This window comes from Mastomys coucha, unplaced genomic scaffold, assembly GCF_008632895.1.
Source record: "Mastomys coucha isolate ucsf_1 unplaced genomic scaffold, UCSF_Mcou_1 pScaffold15, whole genome shotgun sequence".
In the NCBI taxonomy this organism is placed as follows: domain Eukaryota; kingdom Metazoa; phylum Chordata; class Mammalia; order Rodentia; family Muridae; genus Mastomys; species Mastomys coucha.
In genome coordinates, this window is record NW_022196897.1 from 82,846,014 (window position 1) to 82,864,135 (window position 18,122).

General features: G+C 36.6%; 1 protein-coding gene and 1 pseudogene across 3 annotated transcripts in view; both read left to right on the top strand.

Moving 5' to 3' along the window:
- The window catches only part of LOC116091741, a 1,765-nt pseudogene extending 724 nt beyond the window's left edge, over positions 1–1,041 (top strand).
- Positions 1–18,122, top strand: part of Lrrc4c (leucine rich repeat containing 4C) — a 1,245,152-nt gene that overhangs the window by 686,786 nt on the left and 540,244 nt on the right. The window lies entirely within an intron of this gene.

Consider the following 18,122-nt stretch of genomic DNA (forward strand, 5'->3'; position numbering starts at 1 on the left):
AAGGAGAAGGAGAAGGAGAAGGAGAAGGAGAAGGAGGAGAAGGAGAAGGAGAAGGAGAAGAAGAAGAAAAGAGGAAGAAGGAAGAAAGAGGAAATGCCAGAAATAGTCTTCCAATTCACATCCAACCCAGCCTGTTGACCAATCAATTTACAAATTGAAGAGGAGGATAAGTGCTGCTACAGCTGACCCACTCAAACCAAGCTGTGAGACCAAATCACCTAACTCCTCAGGGTACTCTGAGCCTTAAGCAGTGGCAGAACAGGCAGAAGAATAAGCACAGATAGAAGAACAAATTTAGGCCACTTCAGATACCAGAAGTGTTCACCCCAAGGCTTCCATAGAAGAAAGGGACTGAGGCATCTCTGACTATAAAGTCAGACAGTGAAGAGACTAGAGCTGGAGTCCTGTGAGCAAACATGACTCAACGCCTGGATGAGGCCTGATTTTATTATATTAATGAACAGTTGCACTCAGCGCCCACCAACATCTATTCCAGGAAAGATCTAAAGTTTTTCTCTTCTATCACTGTGGTTTTCCAAGATAAGTGAAGAATGCACACAGAGGACCGGACCGTATTGGCAATGATCTATGCCAGAAGCATGCATCCTTCCTGGTAACTTTGGCTGTGGAGAATTCTGCCTAGTTTCTAATGTCAGGAATCCTGTATACTGTTTTGATTTGGCTTCTCTGAACCCCAGGGTCACTGTAGGTGACATGGCCCAGGTGACTCTAGAGGATAAATCTGTGGTTGTGATTGTGTTTTGCCTTGAACTAATGGGAACTAATATCAGAGACTTCTATGAAGAAGCTAATCAAGTGCTAAAACCAGGGACTCTTTTCAAAGTGGCTGAAGTCAGCAGCTAATTGGAGGATATGGGACCTTTTCAGGGACTGTGACTAAACTCGGCTTTAAGGTCATCTGTAAGACCCAACCAACGGCCATTTCTTTTTTGATTTTGAAAAGGTTGGGCCTCCTTGGGTAGCACCCAAAGACCTACTCACAGGACTTAACTTCAGCCCTATCTCTACAAGAACAGGTGACCAATGGACATTGGTTGAAAGGGAAGAACTCAGACTCCAGTCTCTGACCTCTGAAGATTGTATCGACGCAGATCATTAGCCAGGACCTGATACCATCTTCCTTCTGTACCAAGAACACTGTAGTAAAGTCTCCAGGTCAGCTCTTCTCTAGCAGAACCTTCTTGGCTACAGAAAGCATGAAATTTCTTGGGCAGGCTCAAGAATGAAGAGTTTATTGTGATGGTATGGATGTATCTGGGAATTGTGGGTCACTTCAGGTATCATAGAAACTAATTAGCTGAGAATTGTTGGCTCTCTGGTTTGGTTTCTATCATCTCTCTGAAGGCACATTGCCATGCCACTGTGCTATTTTCTGACCTGTATTGTCTATTCTCTGTTCATGCAAACTTTCTCAGTCAAGACATGTGGCTTTTATTCTATGACAGGTCCTATAGCTAGTTTGTCACTTGGTGCTGGGAATATTTGATTTCTTTCTTTGAGCTGAGAATCATTTAATTTTTTTCTTTTTTTTTCTTTTTTTTTGTTGATGTTGGTGGTGAGATGTTGTTGATGTTATTGCTGTGAGACAGCATCTCACTTACTCTAGGCTGACCTCAAACTAAACAAATGATAATCCCTCTGTCTTCACATTCTGATTGTTGAGATATTAGGCATCAGCCACTTTATCCAGCTGAAAAAATCATTTCATTCCTGAATATTTCATTTCTCATTTGGAAAATGTAAAATTCTTGTCTTACTTTATGTTGGATGGAACTGAGGAAACTGGCAGCTAAGGCTAGAAACATTAAGAGGCACTGAATAAACTAGCTATGGCTATAAAAAATTAAGACTAAATAGAAGACTGTTTTTGTAATAAAAACAGTTATGAAGACTAAAGATTGAGAGAAGAAGGCCAGAAAGGTGATGACTGTGTAAAATTACACAACCCAAATCTTAAGAACAAGGTTACATGGTAAATTTGATCTATTTTATTGCCATAGTCTAGTCAACCATACTATAGTGATTATGCTGTAATCTTTATATGCTGCGATATATAGGTAAAATGTTGGATATACTTTATTGGCTCTTGGGACCATATTATCTCGTTAAAATAGACTTTCCTCAATAGATGAAGATGCCTTGCCACTGCATGGTAGCACATGGAAATTTAATTCTATGATGTCTCTGAAAAATCATCAAGTATGTAAAAGAAAATAACAAATACAAATGTCTTTAATTTCAAAAGATATCTACTGTGACTGTGTAAAGGAGTATAAGCTGCCATTCAATCTCTCAGATAGAGTCTCTGCTTTTCTGAATTATTCTTAGAAGAACTGCAAATGATCGCTGCTCTCAAAGTATTTATTTCATCAAACTGAATAAGACAATGTAATGAAAATATGCCAGATAATGTCCACAGAAGATAAGAATCAAAAAGTTAGGGAAATAAACTACCTCATTTAGCATCTATTGCATGCTGCTTCAAATAGTATCACCATTATAGATACTATTCAAGTCTCCTCAGCCATTCTATTCAGAAAGTCAAATTCCCCTGACATTCTGTTTACCTAATTTTTCTTTTATTTCCTTTGATGAAGACCTATAGGTATTAAAGATTACAGGGCACCATTTTACACTGAGTTCCCAGTTCTATTATTTCTGTTTACATCAATCAGTACAGAGCAAATGAGAGCTGCAGAGGGTAGTAGCACTAGCATGCCTTGCCTTCTATCTCCCAGGTAGTAAATGCAATTGTTTTGTTTTTCAAGGTCTAAAATGACTAGATATCAGCAGCTAACATCCTGCAGGGCAAATCAGGATGTGACATAAAGTGTTTAGAATTGCTATGTTGGCATTGCTAACAGAACAGTAATAGCAGAGTGTTTGGGGGCACAATAGGGCTGTTGGCAATGTCAACTGCTCACTGTGTGGTGGAGAACAGACAGGATTATTGTTTTCGTTCAGCTCACAATTTATTTTCCCTCCTTTTTCTTTACCTGGGGAATTTTTTTAAAGATGAATAATCTCCTCCTCCTATGCCATAGATGTATTGTGATTCTGGAGTTTCCTCTCTCCCAGTATCTCTTTCCAAATAGTTTAAAGGTTATTTTCTCTTATCAATTCTTTTCTCAGAAGGCTTATAAGTTTATCTGGCTTGGTTGTCCTTTAAGTAATCACGATAACTTCCTAAGTGTATTTAGTAGCAAACAAACTCAGTAGACTGTATGTATATTCTTAAGACTGAAAGTGAGGAAATATAAACAAACAAAAAGTGTCAATATGTACCTGTGGCTTTGCAGATAGCCCTCTTTCAATAAATACATATATTTGTTTTCACTTATCACTGCATGTATTGTTATGTTGACATCAGCATAATTTTCTAAGAAATTTCTACCCTTGAAATCTCAGTGTCTGCTGTTTCCAAAATTGTTCAAAGATGATGCTAATCATATTATATAACTATCTAATTTGAAAATATTGTCTCTCCCCAAATCCTACTTTTGAGAAAGCAAGTTAATTTCATTATTTAGATTTTATTTACTTATAAATAATTTCTCATATCTCTGAATACACACACACACATACACACACACATATATATATGAATTACTAGCTTTTTTCTACTTTTTTTACAATTGTATTCTCTAAACTTCAAATTGTTCATATGTGTACATCTTAGCTTCATTCCTTTGTAATAGGATCGTTCATTGAATGAGGAGCTCACTAACTTGGGGCTATGTTGGCAGCAAGCAATGCTCTGCAAATTGTCTGTATATGGCTCTCACACACTGCTAGGGTCAAAGGCAAGTCCTGGCATTTGCCTTGGGTTTTGTTACTCCAATCAAGTGCTCATTTTAGTGAGGTGAGTGTTCCTACCAACTGAGCCATCACCCACAACCATCTGTGTCCCTTCAGTAAAGACAAGTACTTACAGAATTTTACTCCCTTTGTCCTTTATAGAAAATAATATCACCATGACACATTCCATGAAAATCTGTAAAATAGCAGAGATGACACTCAGCTATTTCATTAGTTATGCTCTCATAGATTGCTAGTTCCTTTTTTCTTTCATTTATTGTTTATATATGATATCCAAGAAGTTCATATGAGCTAGGAAGAAAATATCATGGTGCAGCAGGCTTTTCTTCAGGTATTTTAAGAAGCAAATATTCTGAAAATTATCATCCCATAGAGAGAAAGAAATCCTTGTAAACCTACTATTTGGAGCTCCTTTATGCATTTCAGAGGTTTTCCTTTAAATTCTGGATTCACTAATAATTTTTCATGTGTCTCCTGCTTTCTCGGCCTCCTTTCCATGTCTTTATCATTAATTGTTCCTGTTTTAAGTATGTTGAACTATGACCAGAACTTCTTGGAAAAAGAAAGGAAGAAACAGAAAGCTAGAGAACTGCAAGCATCTGACTTTCAAAACAGTATGACCATTTGTTAGAAATTGCTTCTTGTCCATGGGAAAATGGAGAAGAAACACAGAAAGCAGAGGTATGCCCATTGCTTCTCTCCCCTTTCTTCTCTAGCCCTTCTGTCTGACAACTGCCAATTGAACATTTCTACTGATACTGTCAACAAAACTATTATTCCACCCACTGGTCAATACATGTTCATTTTCTGTCAGATGTTCAGGGAACTGAAGCATTATATGTTGATCTGTCTCTGATGTTCTCAGGGAGAGTAGCAGTTAGTCTACATTATGCACAACCTTGATTATCAGAACTAAATCATCATTCACCTCCATGAAAGCCCAGACACAAAAGGCCATTTTCTGAAGGAAGAGAGATAGTTCAATCTTAAAAAAATGTAAACTTGCAGCTTTTATTTATGAAAAATAATATCTCTGTCTTCCCAAGGAGACAGGGCCATAGCATAACTCACCATATGCAGCTCATCTGTGTGTAAATTTGTACCCCCTGGACAGTCACAAAAGCTCTTTTAAGTAGGTACTTAATAACCTCTTGATTAAATTTTTAAAGGTTATTTGAAATATTTGAGTACTTGGAGGAGACTTTGAAAGTGCAATTAATTTTTTTTCAAAAATGGGAGTGCTTGATCTTGACATATTAAATTTACCTTTGTGTATAAACTATATCAGACAATGTGTTTTAGTTTTCTTCAGACTAGTAACGAAAGGAAACCCTTAAGTTTTCCAATTGTCATCACTTTATTCTGAATATCTTCCCTTAAGCTCAACATCTTTGGGGTGATTAAACTCATTGCACACTGATTACCTTACTCCTGCCTGTTTCTATGGCATATTAGTGTGTCGTTGTTTTTGTACCCTCTTATACAATTGCTCTGTATTTTGTTTCTAGTTTTCCCGAAACCCTGAAGGTGCACAACTCGCTGAGTTGCTGTGGATTTTATGTTGAACATATGTTGCGTCCTACTCAATGGTCTCCTTACGGCTCTAGAGCTGCAAAGAAAAATGAATATTTGGAAGAAAGAAAAGCTTGAGTACTCTACTTAGCCCAGTGGCCGTAAATAAATGCCAGCTCTGAGTCCTGAAAGCCCTCTGCAGCACTGCTCCAATGCTGGCTTAAAGCAGTAGCCAATGGACATTATGAGATCCAAGACATGGTTTCTTTAGTTATTCTCAAGTTCTAATATTGCTCTGTTTGCCTCTTGATATACTTTATCTTGTAATGATGTTAACAGTTTGCAGTCCAATGAGGCTGCAGTTCAGTGAGGAAACAGATTTCTGATAAGTATCCTACTATTTATGGTTCCAAAAGGGGCTTCTTCCTTCTTGCTCTGTTAATTAGTGATATCTACTTAACCTCTTGAACCAATTGAATGTGAAGTTCTTTTACTATGTCTATTGTTTCAAAAGTTTCATAGTTGGAATATTAGGCTAATAGAAATTCACTCAAACTTCCACATTTTTCTTTTAAGCTCTTTCTTAGAACTATTTATTTTTCTCCTAAATTAAAATATATGCACAAGAAAAATCATTTTCAATTGTCTTACTTAAACTTTTATTATCATCTTGTAGTTATCACTGTACTTTTATAATGTCACATTTTGAGTTACAAGTAACTTGAACAAGTATTCTTCTATGAAAAATATAATTTAATGAATATGTTTGAAGTGAAAACTTTATCCCAAGACATTGAATATACCAGTTTGTGTTAGTAATCTTTCTTTCACTATAAAAGAAATCCTGAGCTAATCAACTTCTAAAGATAAAAGGCTTCTTTAGGTTCACAAGTTTATAGGTTCCAATGTGTACCCAGTCGACTTTGTTGACAAGGCAAAATCATGGAGGAAATGAATACTGAATTATAACTGCTTGTGTTTAAAAACAGAAGGAAGAGAACTGACCCTTCATCCCCCAAGTAAGATTGCACAATGATCTAAGGAGTGTATACTATGCTGTCCTCTGTAAGAGGTCCATATATTTCCAAATCATGATCCAGAGTCCTAAATTCTAACAAATGGTCTTCATGAAATTTTCAGTGTTCAAACTACAGAGATTGATGTAATGACCAGATAAGACAGGGAAAGAAAACAGAATTACAAACAGCAGCAACAGCCCAAGAAACCAGTCCACAAACTTATAGTAGCAGGCACCATTTTGGACCTGATCCCTGTTAATACCCCTAGCATTTGTCCCTTCCAGCTCAGTACTATTAACAGAACACCAAACATACTCCATTAGCCAACACCATCAAACTTCTGGTAATTGTATATCCAAGTTCTCCATTTCAATATCCACAATCAGAACTGATTGAAAGCTTTCCATTTTGTGTTCCTATACAAAGATTTCTAATCCTCCTTTAATGCTTTTTCAGCATGTGTCAAATTCAAATGATGGTGAGCGATTCTCTCCCTTCTTTAAGCTCTGCATAAACAGACTTTACCTAGTCCCATTTAAGAAGTTTCCATTAATGTTCACAGCCCAAATATCATTGTTTATTGCATGTTATATCATTTTGGATATATTTCTTAGCTTTGAATAGTCATTTATTTGTTGAAAATGGAGATTCTAATAGTGCCCATAACATAATTAATGGTCAGAACCCCCCCCCAATATACATGTGGTTTATTGTCAATACTTATGAGTTCAAAGTTTTACTCATTACTCTCTAGTTTGATAGGATGCAATAAGAAGTTGAAAAAACAATAGATTAAAATTCAATAGATTAAATTCTAAAATTAAAATGATAGAAAATCATTATGTGAGGTCTGTGCAGATTTTGCCTATGTCCAAGTGCCTTGCTTACATTAAATATCCATTCCTCTACATGTAGAGCACAATCAGAAAAATGTTTTCTAAATGAATGCACAAAAGAATAAATTCGTGAAGAAACAAAGTTATTATATAAGTTGCAGAGGAATCAATCTGTCAGTAATAAAATACATGGATCTCCAGATCTGAGTCAAACTGTATAAGGAGGTAAATGATTTGAGAAGAAAGTATAGTAGTGATCAATTAGTCCAGTGATTTTCAAAGGCTTTTGAAGTACATAGTAATAGAATTTCAAAACAGAAAATTTCAACAGTGATTCCTATTAGGAACAAACAGGCTTAGACTAAATTGTAATAATAGGTCTTCTTTAATTACCAAAGAAAGACAAAACATTCCATTCTTGGTTCTGTCTCTTTCTACCAATGTAAACTGTGGAGAATATTATACATTCACTGTAGTTTCCTGAGGATGGACAAACCAAAGGAACATTTGAGAACCTACTACAGTTCTTTGACAAAACTTTTCTGTTTGGATTATGAGTAAAATGGTCACAGCAGAAGTTTTGTATAACCTTCTTTTGTGTATGTGAGGCACATTCCCACACAATACACAGGTTAGCTGAAAATACCTCAAGAGACCAGAGAGAAAGTGTCTTGCTAAATCCGCTAGAGCTGTGAGGAAGGAGACCATAATTAAGCGGAAGACAGTTTAGTGTGCAGACTTTCCCAGTGAGGCACAACTTGAAGAATGGCAACTTCTGCACAATTTTTTTTTAAAGGACACAGATTCTTTGATGACAAGAGAATATCTGTGCTCAAAGAAAGCCAGGAAGTCCTATGGATTCCTGACAGGTCTCCTCTAGTGAAAGGCAAAAGGTGAGCAGGATTGAACATAAAGACTACATAGAGGCTAAACTTAGAGACTGTAGCTTAGGATGTTTCCTTTAAATTTGTTTTTGTTAAAAATAATGGTATTATAAATGTCAATATATAATTAAAACGATGTTATTTTATTTCACTTTTATATTTATTACAAATAAGAGAGGAGGTTAATACTGTGGTGGCTAGTATGTAAGCTGATTAAAAAAATCATAAAATTAATGGGTTTGTTGTGTTAATTCCACTACTAATATAAGAAAAAATATTAGAATCAAAACTTAACATTTATACTTTCACTATTACAGGTGGATTTAGGGGTCTTTTATATAATGTAGATATGTCTTGTTGAAAACAATTTCTGTCTCTGTGTCACAGGCTTTAGTGATTTTTTTGTTTTTGTTTTTGTTTTTGTTTTTTACTGTACTTGATTTAGTTGATCTATTTTGAAAATATATATATTAAGTATTTTGAAAATATATATGTTTTAATTCAGTATCCATAAACTTTCAAACAGTCCACAGTCCTCATCGAATTTGACATAAGAACTTTTAAATGCCACATGTAAATACTTGGCAAGAACTTTTTTTTCCCTTTTTTTATCCTTTTTTTTTTTTAAAAAAATTTCATGTTTTCTTTATTTGCAATATCTCCTTTCCCAGGTTCCCCTACAAAAAAGGAAAAAAAAATAAAATAAAATAAAACAAAAACTAAAACAAACCCCTCTTCTCTCCCCCCTCCCCCTGCTCACCAGGCAAGAACTTTTAAACATCATGTGATGTTAATTTTATTTCAAAGACAGCAGTCCCATCTGAAATATGCAAACCCACACAATGACAAAGAAGATTCTTATGTTAATGTGCCTTGTTTTCAAGCACTGACAACTGATCTTAGGCCCTCACATTTGCTAAATAATCTGTGGGTACCACTGAGTTAATGCTAGCCTTTCTATGTCTAAGTAATTGTAAGATATTAACTTATTCACACTTCTAAAAGGCCCCATGACATACTATTCTTATTATCCTTGTTCTTTTAACTCTCAGCTTCTTAAATTTTTATTTTTAATGTATTTTTAAAAATTGGCTTTACATCTGGATCACATCTCCCCCTCCTTCCTTTCCTCCAAATCCTTCCGTCTTTTTCCACTCCCCCATCCTCCTCTTCTCTCTTTCTTCTGAGAAAAGTGTAGGCCTCCCATTGATATCAAGCAGCCTTGGAAAATCAAGTTGCAGTGGAACTTGGTACATATTCTCCTATTGTGACTAGGCAAGGCAGCCCAGTAAGCAAAAGGTATCCAAAGGCGGGCAATAGACTGACTCAGTACAACCCTTGGTTCTTTTGTTAGGAGTTCCATATGAAGTCTTCATATCTCTTACATATGTGCCTAGGACCTACATCTGACACATGTATGATCTCTGTTTGGTAGTTGAGTCTCTGAGGGCCCCTAAAGACACAGGTTACTTGATTCTGTAGATTTTCTTTTAGTGTCCTTGACTCCTCTGGTTCCTTCAGTTTTTCTTCCACCTCTTCAATGGGATTCCCTAAGTTCTGCCAAATGTTTGGCTGTGGGTATCTGCATCAGTTTCCATCAGATGCTGTGTGAACCTCTTGCATGACAGTTACCTTAGACAACTGTTTGAAGTATAGCAGAATAGCATTACTAATGACATAGATAGGATCTCTCTGTTGGAATGTGTTTCAAGCTGGACATTTTAACTGGCAAGTCACCTGAGACCAAGGAGACTCAGTTCAGTAGCCCAGGGATACAGGGTTAGTAAATAGTGGGATTGAGATTTATAACCAGGCAAAGTGAGTACAGAACCTGCAAAGTCTTAAATCACTCCTGAATAACTTTTCATAAGATGCTTCTGAAAGGTTGTACTAAAACTGGATCACTGCCAAGCCCCGGCAGCAGAAGTATCCTGTAATACTTTTGTTGCATCCATCTCTGTCATTCAGTTCCCTCCTTCTCATCTCACTGCCCCTTGTTGCCTCATTGCATAGAATACAACAAATATTACTTGAGTACCAAGATTTCTATGGTCATGAATGGTTTACATTTAGTTTATACTAAATGTACCCATTTAGTGTTTAACTCAAAATCAACCTAAAACATAAGCAATCTAGTATTTACTGAACTGAAAACTTCAACACAAAACAAGCCTTGTTATTAATGATCATATATGTAATAGTGATTTTATTGCCTTTATTATTATTATTATTATTATTATTATTATTATTATTATTACTATTATTAAGTATAGAATGATTTGTTACATTTGAGTTAAACATTCATATTCTTGCATACCATTGTTAAAAATGCATGTATAATGAACACAAGTACAGACACTAAACTCTCCCTTTTTGTTTTAAGCATATAAGAATCAAAGCAACTAAGACTAATAAAACTCTTAAGATAAGACTGACCAGGATGAATAATGAGAAAAATAATCAAGCAGACCTGAACTTGGATCTTACATTGTTTCTTGCTTGATGGATGAGTTTAGGCAAAGTATGTGATTTTTCTAAGATTTGTCTGGAAAGGTAAAAGATTTATATTACTATTATTATTAATTGATGGTTATTATTACTATTGAGACAGTGTCTCTCTACATAGCCCTGGCTGTCCTGGAACTTATTAGTTAGACCAGGCTCACCTAAAACTTACAGATCTCTACCTGTCTCTATTGGGATTAAAGACATGCACCACCATACTTGGTATACAATTTTATTACTGAGAAAATTATTTTTTGGGTCTTTTGTTTACTTATCCACTAGGCAGTAGTGGTAATGTCGTTAGAAGTTTTGGTAACTTGTCAGTTTTTAATGATTTATTGTTTTTTCCCCTCTTATTCTTATGAAAAAATCGAAAACATCATAGAAAGACTAACCAAGAGAAAGGTTTGCCCATTGTTATATGCTAGGCAGCAAACCTTCCTGCTTTTCATGCCGAGCTTCCCAGAGAAAACAGCCGCCATACTGTTTATTGTGACTAGATTGTGTAATTCAGACTATATCTCCTAGAGGTTGATACCACTGCTTCTTGAGCCGGATACACTTGTTCTTTGCCTTTCTGCACATCAAAGGATGTTTAGCAGAATCCTTGCCTTAGCAAAGTAGTTCAGAGAGGAAAAACCACCCCACACCTTGCTGTGATTATCAAATGTAACATTAAGCATTGTCAAGGTTCCCCAAGGAATCATCAGTTGTTTAGAGAGTGTTACACTTTTGTCAGTCAGCAAGCAAGGATACAGATTTTTCTTGAGGGCTTATGAACAGCTTCACTAAAAGGAGAGGTGAAACAAGAACATAGTTTCTGTAATTTCGAGCTACTAGAAGACAGTACTATAGATAAGGGTGGCTTATAAATAGAATGAGGTGAATTCTCCTAGCTTTGGAGCTTAGAAGCCAGAGATCATGGTGCTAGCAGGTACCACCTCTGATTATATTCCCTAGCTCAATCAAATCTTAGTGGTCCCACAAGGAAATAACAGAGGGAACTAGCCCACTGGTGTCTTCTACAAAAATAATAGTCCCATCATGATGATTCTTAATGCATAAGCTAATTACATAGCAAATCCCCTCCTTGTATGTAGCATCTTAGCAAGCTTCAGATCCAGGAACTGGGGAGAAAAACATTTTATTGAAGTATCGCTGTTTTACCTTGTTGGTTTTGGTCTGAGAGCCTTTTTAGGTTTCTGAATTACTAAAAGATCTTGTAATAAAATAGCAAACTATATTTTATAATATGTATCTATATACAAATTCATATATCCATTCTATAACAATTGTTTAAAAGAGGTCATGGTTTGCAGGAGAGTGAGAAGTAATATTTGGCAGGTTTTGGAGGTAAGAAAGTGAAGGGAGAAATGTTGTAATTAAATACAGTCTCAAATACAAATAAACAAAATAACATACTCTACTTTTAAAATAAAACAGAAGGACTCTAAATGGAAAATCCCCCATCTGAAGTATCATTTTATTTCTTTGTATTGCCTGCACCTCTATAAAGAGGTACTGGAACCTCTGCCACCTTGCAGTCATCAGGAGGAGAATGTTTTCTTTTCCTACCACCTAGGGTGCAAATTTAAATTGCTTTTGCTTATTTGGTTCCTTATGGAAATAGTTGAAAGTTATTGTGGCTCATTATATGTGAAGCTGTAAATTGACCTCTTTCCAGTCAGACACATTTCCTAAGCATCTGCACTATGCAGACTGGCCTTTTCCAGAACCTTTAGCATCCTCTTGCAGAAGATTGCCACAGATTTTCCCTCATCTCACCTCTAACCTGGAATAGGTTTTTCTATTCACAGAGAATCCCTCCTGCAGCTCTTGCCATCTAAGCTTTTGGTCACCTCTGTCACTATCTTTCTGTGTGACTCATGATCTGCTTTGTGGACTTCTTGAACATCTTAGTCCAAGGCTCTCAACAGTTAATGTCTTCCCAAAGCCTTTGCTTCAATAAATAACAGTTGGAAGGGATGAATGGTTGAACAAATCACAGATTTATAAAAGGAGAAGAATTCTTTTTCTTAGTCAGGTAGGGGGGGGGCGGTTGAATTCTGCACATGCTGTCCTCTATATTCTCAGGTAAGGATAATAAAGAAAGATCTTGAAATGCCTCTCTCAAAATCAGTTGCATTTCCATATACTAGTATTTCCATATTCAGATCTGCTTCCCTCCGAAGTTTATGTGGATGATAGAATCTATCCTTGGTCCCTTAGCATGGTCTCCTGGCCCCACACAGCACTACTGTTTTCTATTTCTTTTTATGAAATGAGAAAAATCTATGAATTTCTATTCTTAAACAAAATCTACTGCTGAATGACTGACAAAAATAATTCAAATTCTTTTCATAAAGTGCAATTCCATTCATTGCCATGCATTAAAAATGGAACAATAGTGATTACATTATCAGCAGGGAAAAAAATCTGTAAAGCTGGACTGTTCTTATTTAAATTTTGTTTATCCAGGTATTTATTATAATAAGATAATATTTCACTGTGAATTAGCAATCGAGTGAGATGTTCCAGTTGTTTGTAAAGTTTAATTCTATAGCAAAAAAAAATAATAAACTCAGAATGTAGCTACTGTGACAGCTAATGAATAAATACGAAGCTTATTTTCAACTCATTTACGCATTAGAAAATGTAGGTTTTAGCCTTCATTATTGTATCACATTCAATAAAATTATAGACAGGCTTTGTCCTGACAAGTGAAATAATTTGCATGCATCAATCACCGCAAGGAAAAGTAAGTTACACGTTTCTCATGTATTAATACTGATGGGCGATTTGCATTTTAGCTTGACAGGGTAAAGGAGTGTTTCACAGAACAATTATACAGATCTTAGAACTTGAATAGTGTTGTATGTTTAATCAAACGATTTTCATTTTAGCAACAATGTTTATTTATCACAGTGCTGGACACTGGAGCTTTAGAGAGCAAAATATTTTGGAATTTGGGGACATCAGAGGCATTATCCTTCAATGACAAGCAGAGATCATCTGTACATGAAACATCAGCTCTTGACATTTTCATTTGAATTACAAGATGTCTTGACTTGAAGAGACCTGTGTCATGAAGTCAACATGTAAAGAGAACAGTATGGGTTTGGAGTCCTGGTCTGAATCTTCACTCTATCAGCCATGTGACTATATCCATGTTTTACAAACTCTCTAATCCAGTGATACATTACCTCTCTAAATGCTGCTTGTAAGGAAGCTTTTAAAATGGCCAATGCCTTTGCTGAAATGCCCGACAGTGATAATATAAAACCTGAAGAGATGACCTCAAGGAAATAGACAGATCTCCTAATGCAAGGATGGGGTAACCAACCTACCTGCAAAGTTGTTTCTGTCTAAAAGAAATGAATGGAGAAAATTGGAGCAGAGATTGAAGGAAAGGCCTTCCAGTCCAACTTGGGATCCATCCCATGGATGAGAACACAACCCTGACTATATTACTGATGCTATGATACGCTTGCAGATGGCATTCTAGCATGGCTGTCTTCTGAGAGGCTCTAACCAGTAGCTGACTGAGACAGGTGCAGATACTTACAGCCAACCACTGGTCTAAGGTCAAGGACCCCTATGGAAGAGTTAGGGGAAGGACTGAAGGAGGGGAACTAGATGGCAACTTCTTAGGAAGATCAACATATCAACTACCCTGGGACCCTGGGGGCTCCCAGAGTCTAAGCCACCAACTAAAGCTCATACACAGGCAGGTCCAAGGCCCAATGCCTATGACACATTATGTAGCAGATGGCTGCCTTGTCTGGCCTCAGTAGGAGATGATGTGCCTATCCTGTAGATTAGGGAATGTATGTATGTGGGGGGTGTTGAGGTGATGGTGGGTGGATGAGTTCTTGATGTCAGTGGGTGGGGGGTGGGGAATGGTTTGTTGGGAAATGGGGAAAAGGATGGGCATGGAGAAAGGTGGCGAGTGGAGTTGCACCATCTCATAAGCAAAGGGGAGGCTGGTGGGGTGAGGAGCTCTTGGAGGGGGGACCAGGAAAATGGGCAACATTTGGAATGTGAATAAATAAAACAACTAAAATAAAATGCCAATATTTCAGTATGAAATGTCACTTGCCCTGAAACCTGACAACTCCAATTCAGTCCCTGGGACCTATGTTGTAGGAAAGAATAGACAACTCTACAAGCTCTCTTTTGACCACTACAAGAAAATTGTGCCACACACAGATATCGGGCTACATACACACATACACATACTACCCAGACAGACAGATAGACAGACAGACAGACAGTCTTCAATAGTTGAAAATAAAACCTCCAATACCATGGCACTAGATGTTTTAAAGCTTACCTTCAGGGTGATTTCAAGGAGCATATAAGATTAGTAGTTATAGTTCTCTGCTCTGCAACTGTAAGGTTAGCCAGAACAAGTCCACATTCTTACATAGGTCTGTTTATGGGTTGGACTTTCTACTTATTTAACATGTATCCAAGAGATGCCAAGGCCAACACTGTGGGGTGTTAGTTGCAGTTTTATAAATATTGCAGATTTCTCCTAAATCAGCTAGCTCCCAAATAATTGAGAGAGGACTATTTTACTTATTTAACAGTTTTAAGGCATAACAACTGAGCAATATTAATCTATTTTAATCCTCTACTGTCTATCTACTTTCCAGCCAAATTCCTGCAGATACTTGCATGGTATAGCATTCTCTGCTCTAGCATGCTCATGGTGTCTACTGGATCCTTTCCTTGTGTCTGATTCCCCACTTCTCTCTCCCTGCCCCTCCTCTGGCTTGGAGGAAGTCCAGTGCTCTCCTTTCCCTTGCTCAGTCATTGTCTGATCAGCTCTTTATTCACCAGTCACAGAATAATTGGAAAGCAATGTTTATTCAGCACTAAGACAGGAGATTCTCAGAATATGGATTGCTACCAGATATGGGGCTACAGAAATAAGCATTTGAATAATACAGGTATAATCTGTACACAGTACTCAATAACACTAGGCCTACATCTGGGGCCACAATTTCAGTGACAAGGTTTCAATTTCTGCACTGCTTCTGTGAATACTAGATGTTAGAAAAAAATCATATAAAAATTCATTTCTGCCAGGCGGTGGTGGCACATGCCTTTAATTCCAGAACTTGGGAGGCAGAGGCAAGCAGATTTCTGAGTTCGAGGCCAGCCTGGTCTACAGAGTGAGTTCCAGGACAGCCAGGGCTACACAGGGAAACCCTGTCTCAAAAAAAAAATTCATTTCTAATAGTTCTGGTTATAAGAAAGATATCAGCTCTGTTTCTACAAAACTTTTTATGTCCTTACAGAAGCACAACTATTACAGCTATATATATATATATATGTATATATATATATATATATATATATACATATATACATAATATATATCAATATATACACTATATATATAGTATATATATCAACATATATATACACAATGTACATATGCAATATATACACAATATATACACAATAAATTTTATATATACATATATAATATATATTACATATATATGACATGCCTTTAATTCATTTAATTTATATTCAAGTGGATCTATGTGATTTCAAAGCTAACATCATTTGCATGTTGAGTTCTAATTTAGCAAGGCTAGGGGTTTCTTAGCAGTTAAGCCTTAGAGTTTTTCTGCTTTGTAAAGATTCTAAGTTTGGTTACTACCACCTATATGAGACCACTCATACCTGCCTAACTCCAGTTCTAGGATAATCCAATATCTGTGGCCTCTGCAGGTACCTACATACAATCTTGCACAAATTCATAATATCTATAATTAAAAGGATTCAAGATGATATTTTCAATCCTTTTAAAAATATTATCATTATGACCTCTTGTCTTACTCATGCCCTTCAAGCTATTCTGTATATCTTCTATAGCAGTAGTCCTGCCATGAGGCTATATATTTAAATCATTTTGGCAAAGGTAGGCTTATCCCTGTCAATCCAGCATGTACCAACCTCAAAAAAAATTTCTAGATTGTATTGACTTAGGCTTTCGTTGCATTTTTCTTGGATTTTCAGTCCTACTTTGTGGCTTTATCATGGTGAAACTAATAGGAATTCCATTGAGAAATAACAAGTCATTGATACTATTTATTTCATTATTTCTATTATTAGTCAGTGGGATGCATTACTGTAATTATATTCTGCATGAGTAAACTAACTTGGAAAATCTATGAGATTTGTCTATGTTTCCAGGTCAGTGAGAAGTAATTCATAACCAAACTCTACATTTCCAGACTTCATGCTTTCTAGTAGATTATTGAAAAGCTCATGTTGAAGCTGACAAAAAATAAAGAATATTCTTTTATAAATGTAAACATAGTTTTACTCTTAAAATCTTTTTAATGTTTTTATATTCATTTTTGATCCTTCTTTGTAGATTTAGATATTTCAAAACCTACTTTATTAAGTGTTCCTGAACACTTCAACCTCCCTTCTAGCTCACCTACCAGAGGTAAGGTAAAGGAAGATTAATAGGAAATGAGAGATATGGTCTAGCTTAAAAGTACTTCTTTGATGCAATACAAGTCATTGTTGTTAGGATAATAGCAGTCCAGTCCAAGCACCAAACACAAATCAATACAAGCAGCTAGATGCAGAGGAAACCACGATGCTTTGCCCAGTTGACAAAACTCTGCAGAAGCAGCAAGAAGCATCCGAAATACCAAAAGAAGTTCTCTGGAACATTTCTATTTGTGAACTCATGACAAGCAAGGCTCAGGGAAGACCAGTGAAGATTTGGAAGATGTACCAATGCCAGAGTATCTCTGAGGTTATATTTATACTCGTTCTAAACAGCACATGCCCTCTCAAGCTTCCATTCAAGCAAAATATCACATGTCCTTTGATAAAACAGATTCCAGACAAACACCACATTTCTGTTCCAGCAAAAAATCTTACATCTCTCCTTTAGCAAAATATCCTCTCACAAGACGTTTTTCAGTAAAACAATACATGACACAAATGAGTCTCCAAAAAAGACAGAAATTGACACTTCACTTTTTTTATTTATTTTTATTCCCCCACATCTGTCCGCCCTCCAACAGTTCCACATCCTATTTCTCCTCCCAACATCTCTGTCTCCACGAGGATGCCCACATCCTCCTCACCCCACCAACCAGACTTCTAAACTCCCTGGGGCCTCCAGTCATTTGAGGGTTAGGTGCACGTTCTATGACTAAACCCAGACCCAACAGTCCTCTGCTGTATATGTGTTGGGGGCCTCATATCAGCTGATGTATGCTGCCTGGTTGGTGGTCCAGTGTGTGAGAGATCCGTACAGATTAATTGAGACTGCTGGTCCTCCTACAGGGTAGCCCTCCTCTTCAGCTTCTTTCAGCCTTTCCTTAAGTCAACTACAGGGGCCAGCAGTTTCTCTCCATTGGTTGAGTGCAAATATCTGCACCAATTTTAGCTTCTTGTTGAGTCTTTGGGAGGGCAGTCATGATAGGTCCCTTTTTGTGAGAGCACTCCATAGCCTCAGAAATACAGTAAAGTCTTAGGACATC